General features: G+C 40.3%; 1 long non-coding RNA gene across 1 annotated transcript; it reads right to left on the reverse strand.

Moving 5' to 3' along the window:
* Positions 1-5191: 5191 nt before the first annotated feature.
* On the reverse strand, positions 5192-6444 carry LOC122029832. Its single transcript, XR_006125201.1, has 4 exons — positions 5738-6444; positions 5541-5611; positions 5402-5465; positions 5192-5246 (listed from the first exon to the last, which is right to left on the reverse strand). It is a non-coding gene; the product is annotated as an uncharacterized LOC122029832 (long non-coding RNA).
* Between the last annotated feature and the right edge of the window lie 786 nt (positions 6445-7230).

A 7230-nucleotide genomic window follows, 5' to 3' on the forward strand; every position in this document is an offset into this window, starting at 1 on the left:
GAATAGATGCGTCGGTATAGAGGACATATCCGTCCTCTCCAAATGGTAAAAACCAAAAATCAAAGCCGACACTAGTCTCCGCTTCAGTTCCTAGAAGCTGGTCTTGCAATCCTCAGCCCGAGTAAACTTCACGCCTTTCATGGTCACGCGTGAAAGTAGCATAGCTATGCGGAAGAAACCCTCGACGAAAGGTCTGTAATATCCTGCGAGTCACAAAAGACTGCGGATCTCCTACACTGACTTCGGCTGCTCCCAACGGTAACAACCTCTATCTCCTGTGGAACCACGGTATACTCCTACTGGTGACCGTGTGTTCCAAACATCATAACAAAAGACAATCCAAACCAGCACTACTGATAATCACATATAGATGTTCTCGTCGAATCATCTCTAGATCTATGCAAAGATAGTGTACGTGACTCACCTCGGATCCGTAATAAACCACAACATCGTCTACAAAGATAATGGACACCTATCCAAACATCCTCGACATACCAGGATTATCGAGTCCCTGAAAACATCTAAGGCACTGTAAGCCTATATGGCAAAAACCAATACACATAATGTCTGTATCACAGACATTCCTATTCATAAGATCTCCAATAATAAATCGAAAAATCTAATCATCAATAACATAAATCACCAAAGAATAGATCCTCCAGGGTGAGAGCAACGCTCCATCACAGGAAATACTACATATGTGGGAGCAACGCTCCACCACAAATAATCTGAAATATGTATCTGCAATAAATATAGGAGCAATGCTCCGCTACCAGCAATCCGTGATATGTGGGAGCAACGCTCCACCACAAAACAATACCTAAGTACCCCAAGGCACCTAACTATCCAGCTAGAGACTGTACAAGATCTCTCTACCACAATTCGCTGTGGTTATCCTAGGATATAACAACCTAGTAACTAATCAAATTCATCATCAACTCTATCAGCATCCTAGTGGGTCATCCACTGATAGGAAAATTAGTTGATGGGTTAATTCAACAAATGACATAATGCAGTCACCCCACATTCTGCATTCAGTATAAGTAGAATCATCATACTGCTACCAATGTATACACCTAGCACTCATGCTCACACAACATATGTATGATCAACAAAATCCTCCAATTATTATACACCAATCATACTCACAACTCAGGTATATTCAGTATGATACCTCCAACAATACATACCGAACACGTGTGCAAAATCAATGTAGGTAAAATCAACAATACACCTCAAACAACACTCACATAACATATAGTATAACCAACATATACTTCCAATAAAACCTACTAAACCCAGGTGCACTCATAAAATCAAACATAATCAAAAAGATACCTCAGATACCACACCAAACACATATGTACATATCACAACTCAGATTAAATCGACAAAATGCCTCCAACAAAACACCACCGATGTACATATACTACATCTCGGATTTAATCAACAAGATATCTTCAATAATACCTCCAGATACATACACCCAACTACATATCTATGATTCACAAGGAACCTTCAAACCATATCAGAACATGGATACATATACTACTTACAAATGGACAGTCCACCCAGGACTCCTACAACACATAACAATCATCATATACGTGCAATATAGACATGCAAAATCAGCATACCAGCTCAATCAAAGAGACCAACCTTATGCTACCAACACTCATGGGTTACGGGTATATCTAAACAAAATTCATGCATATGTATCAAGCATGAATACATCAATCAAAAGCAACTCAAAATGGAGCAGCCTAATCATCCAGTAACAACCCTGCTCTAAGTTCAAAGGAACTAGTATCGGACAAGAAAAATATACACAGCCGTGATATAACATTGCAAGTCAATGTCATACCCTACCAAGACTATATCAAATGGGAAGAATTTTATCATCACAAATCCAAATGTACTCTCCCAGTATACACTAGTAACGAGTGTATCCCATAAGTGTTAAGCAATTAGCTCTACACTTCCTTACATCAGCGGGGTCATATATCCCAATGCACCCTCTAAGTTATCCCACCAGATATATACAGTCCATGGTCAAAGTTTTCATGGAATAGGATACATCGATCCTCTATAACCTATCCAAGCCGACAATGATATATGGCTGAATCCGTCCTTTCCACGTCAGTACAAAGCATGTACTCAAATGTACTCTAGATACATAACTAAGCACAAACAACCTAAAGGTTCGAACCTCTAAAAATAGATCATGGCAATCCTCTACTGATCAACCATCAAAACTAAATCATTCATCTACTAACTAATCAAGAATACCTTAATCCTCCACAAGCAACTAAGGTATATCAAACCACAACTACCCAACTCGACAAACATAAATCAGTCTTCTACTGACCGATTTAACAAGTGTAAATCAATATTTACTGACGAAAATTAACTAAGATAAAATGGTATACAACGTTGTCAAATAACTAAACCAGTTCATGGGTCAATTCAACACTAATACATCATCTCAAACTAGAGAATGTCAATCCACATAATATCATATGAATAAATGTGTACGACCCAAAAGAAAAAGCTAGAATTCAATATCATCAAGACACCCTCATTTTTTTTTTTATCCTCAAAAATATCAGCCCACTAATATCAGATGAATAAGTCTCTACTCTCCATGAGGGTAAGTTAGCATTCAAAACACCAAATCATTATTTATCCACATAGTTCATTATCAGATGAAACAAATATCAATTTTATCATCCTGTTAACTAACCATAATTAACCAGATTTATTAAAATCAAAAATCTCATAGGCACATAAACTCTCTAGCTTCCAATTTATAATCTGATCACCAACTATAAACATCAACCTGTGAACACCATACATGATACTCACTATATCACCATCAATGACAACCCAAATAAAAGATCATCAAAATAGTTATCCACTAAAAGATCATCAACAACCACATAACATTTACTCTCTTAAATCATTAGAAATCAACACATCAAAATATCTGATCTCACAATATCCCTCAACCTCAAACCATTCTCAATAATGATCAAACATGGTAACTCCCCCATGAATAATTTTTCATCGAAACAGGTATCCTAATATCCAAAAGATATGAGTATAAAAACTCTACTGGCTAAGTCAACAGGAATATGTAGATATCATCCATTAGCCAGTTAACAATAGCAGAGGCTGGTATGTGCCTCCAACTCTTACTAGTAGTAACAGAAACTAAAACTACTACTGGTATGATATGAAAAATCACCAGAGACTATAATCCCTTATCTCTATTAAGGTCAACCATCCTCAATGACTAACTTATCACAAGTAATATGTGCTACAGCAACCAGACAGGTACTAAATAAAGAATGCTAATACCTGTCATAAACTATAAAATTAAACATCATACCTATATGCCGTCTGGAGATGTTCCATCGCTGTCCAGTCCCCAAATTGACCTCAAAATTTCCGATCGAGAACAACAACGGAAATCCATATAAATCCGAAACGGAAATCCAAACTCAATCGTAATGGAAAAATTCATGTCACTCAAACAACTACCCAGTTTGACTCGCAAACTTGGGCTAAATCCAAAAATCCAGAATACCCAAAAACAGGTATCCGATAAATCACCAGAACACCGAAAGCAGGTATCATAACCCGCTCTGATACCAAATAAATTGTCACGCCCCAGAGGAGTCTCTGTCCGAAGAAATTTCGGCAGCATCTCCCCTGTACGGCGGACAATATGAAACTTTCTACATATCACATATACATCAGCCACAGGCGACTGGAATGATAACAAAAAAAAATAAAGACAAACACCACGCAGTTAATAAAGATATCCAGCCTCTGGCTGTCACAACCACGCAGTTAATAATAGTAAACAACAACAATAGGACTCTGACCCGAAATCCACCCTACTCCACTACATTCGTAAAGCTCAAATCCAACGAACTCACCTCTTCTGCCGTCTAGGCAGGCATATAGTAGAATAAAAACCAAACCATCCAAAAATCCATCAAACGGTAACAATCCGTACAATATCCATAAATAAAATCCAAAACAAAACTAAAACATAGTCTGATGGAAGAAAAACCAAAATAAAGCAAATAACAACCTAGTAGAGAACTAGCTCTACGTGCAGATGGGGGGCCAGCGACTGGAACTGCTCCGGACAGCCTCAACCTGAAAATATATCAACAATGGAGGCGGGGTGAGTCCAACACTCAGCAGGTACAACTGATATGCATAATAAAACAAATAACAGACAACACTAATCATGCGTACAGTCTCCTGAATATGAGGAGGATAAATGCAACTGAAATGAAATCAGAAGATAACTGTACTGACCGGATCAAAGTATAAAGGTAACAGGTCGTCAGACCGAGTGAGTCATAATCCTGTATGCATGTCAATCAATGCATCCAAACAAATGCAGCATATAAGTGCAGCAATCACAAGCAAATAAAAATGCAATAAATGCATATGTCAACCCCATACTCTGAAATCAATGCTCCTGTGCAATGACAGTAACGGGATCTGTCGGAGTACTCCTATCCCGTGACCCCAAATCATAAATGGGGAGCTCAATGCTCTCATCTCCGGTACACGATGACGGGAGGATATCTCACGCTACCCATGAGTCTCGACCAACGGAGCCAAACAAAGTCCACCATCTGCCGGCTACCACGCTACCCTAAATGCCAACGGAGCCAAACAGGCGGCCGGCTACCACGCTGAGTCGCCTGACCAAACAGCAGAACCGCCACACACCAGCCAGATATACAAATCCATGGGTGATGTGTGCAGTACATGTAACTGGCGATGAGCTCAACCAAAGTAGAGCCGACAATCGCACAGCATGCAATCATGATGCATGATACTGAACATGGCAATCTCATGAATAACATGGCATGATCCATATAAATAGATACAAAGTGTGTACCACAAGAAGACGTATCAAATAGAAGGTACACAAATCGAAGAGGGTATCAAATAAACCCTAGATCCAGAATATAACAGAGCATGTGGTTAGGTCACTACCTAAGGCATATGTGATCAGGTAGATAATATGTAGTGCAGAATAAATAAACAAACAACATGTACTAATCATGTAGTGACCAACCGAAATAAACAGGTAACACAATTACTGTTATATGTTAAACATATTATCATGCATATCAAAAGACACAAGTCAAAGTACCCGCCTCCAATAAAGTGATCCAAATCTGACTCCAAGATACTCGTCTCGCGTCAAGATCCTGTGTCACGAATATAAATATATTTCATTTAGCTACATTCTCATAAATAGCTAAATAACTCTCTAACCCTAGTTTAGGGCAAATCCCTGACCAACACATAAACCCAATTCAACCCATACATGATCAATAGCATATATCAAATTCCTATGCCTTACCTGAAACTCACAGCCGTTTTATCACTGTTGGAAGTAGGATCGTTTGCTGCTGGAATCCTTCCTACTGATCAGATCATGTTGAGATCAATAATTGGGAATCACAAATCAAACAACAACCCATCTTACAACCTAATCTTACCTCAGGTGTGTCAAGCTGTTGACAGGGGGTGGTGGCCGGAATCAAACAGAGACAGCAACAAACTCTTGATGCTGTGATAACCGGAACCAACTAGGTCACTGTCTTCCAACAATCGAATCGAAAGAAATCACACTACAAATGCATCAACAACCCAATCAACTACTAGTGCACAACTAAAATTTCAACCTAATCCTTACCTTCATCCAGTAGCTCACTGGATTAGAGGACGGAGGAGTTAGGTCACCGGTGTTGTTTCCAGCAAGGGCTACTGAGGCAGTAAACCAGAGCAAAGGGGCGACGACGACATACAGATCCCAAGTGGTGGCCACGGCAGAACCCTTACCAGCGTCGGAAACAGAGGCTAGGGCAGAGGCTACAAATCGACAATTGCTTTGAGTGTTGGCAGCCGGCTATCTGCTGAGCGGGGGCTAGGGCACGGTGAGAACTCGGACAAGGAGTCTCGGAGTGGCACAGAAGAGGTCGGAAAAAGGCGTCGACGGCGTTGGCACCTAGGGCTCGGTGCTGCTCGGCGTCGGGAGAAAGAGAGACAGTGGCATCGGCAGAGATGCTAGGGCATAGAGGAAAGGCAGCCGAGGCTGGGAAATCGGTGCCGGCAGTGGCATCGCTGGAGTCGGGGCAGAGGCTAGGCACCGGCGATTTGGGGACGGCAGAGCGGAGAAGAAGAAAAAGGAACAAACCTTGATCGGGGCTTAAATCGCGAGCGGTTAGCTCGGCGCCGGTTAGGGCAAGGGGGTGAGGACTTCGGGCGCGCGGCAATGAAAGAAAACGGCGGAGGAAAATAAGAAAAAGAATAAAGAAAAAGGGAGAAAAATCAAACATTTCCTCTTTAAAACGAGGTAGCCTAAACAGGCTTTTCCGGACCCCATTTTTATCCCCGTTAACTCGTCCGTACGAGCTCCGAAAAATTCCCGAAAAATTTCTAAAAATTCCGGAAAATTCCCTTATTAATATTCCCTATTTTTTTTTCCCGGTATTTTACAACACATCTTCTATTCATTTCTTCTAATCCTTGGTGGTCGGCCCTTGTCCTTCTCTCTTCTCCTTTTGTTTTCTTCCTTGGAGGCTGGGGGCATCAATTGTGGTAATCTCTTGGTGGCCGGTTGCTTGAAGGAGAAGAAGAGAAGGAAGCTCTCTTGTCTAACATCCCCTGGAGGTTAGTTGGTGGTCGGATCTTGGAAGCCTTGGGAGAAGCTTGAGTGGATTTTATCTTGGAAGATCGTCACCCACACGACGTCCAAGAGAAGGAGGGGAATATAGCAGAAAATTAAGAGTTATATAAGTTACAAAAGGTATAACTAGTTATTAGTTCCCGCATCAAAACTAGTTCATCTTTTGTATAGATCTTGAAAACCAAACACAAGAGGTTATCAGTTTTAAGTTATCATTTTTGTTATAGATTTTATTTTTCAATTTCATGTTTCGATAATGTGTTTCTATTGAGGTCTCTATAGTTAAACCTAGTTTACTGTAAGAAGTTAAATATCCGATTTCTTTAAAAGGCTTTGTCTAGGAAGTGGTGGATGATATCATACCTAAAAAGGCCTAGTGCCTCGCCATGTTTAACCTGGAATTCGATCTTTGAAATCGATATTTGATAACTTCTGTAATATGGTTTAACTTAGGAAGATCACATCGGTTAAACTTGGAGTAAAAATGTTAAGTATCGTTT

This window comes from Zingiber officinale, chromosome 10B, assembly GCF_018446385.1.
Source record: "Zingiber officinale cultivar Zhangliang chromosome 10B, Zo_v1.1, whole genome shotgun sequence".
NCBI classification, from domain to species: Eukaryota; Viridiplantae; Streptophyta; class Magnoliopsida; order Zingiberales; family Zingiberaceae; genus Zingiber; species Zingiber officinale.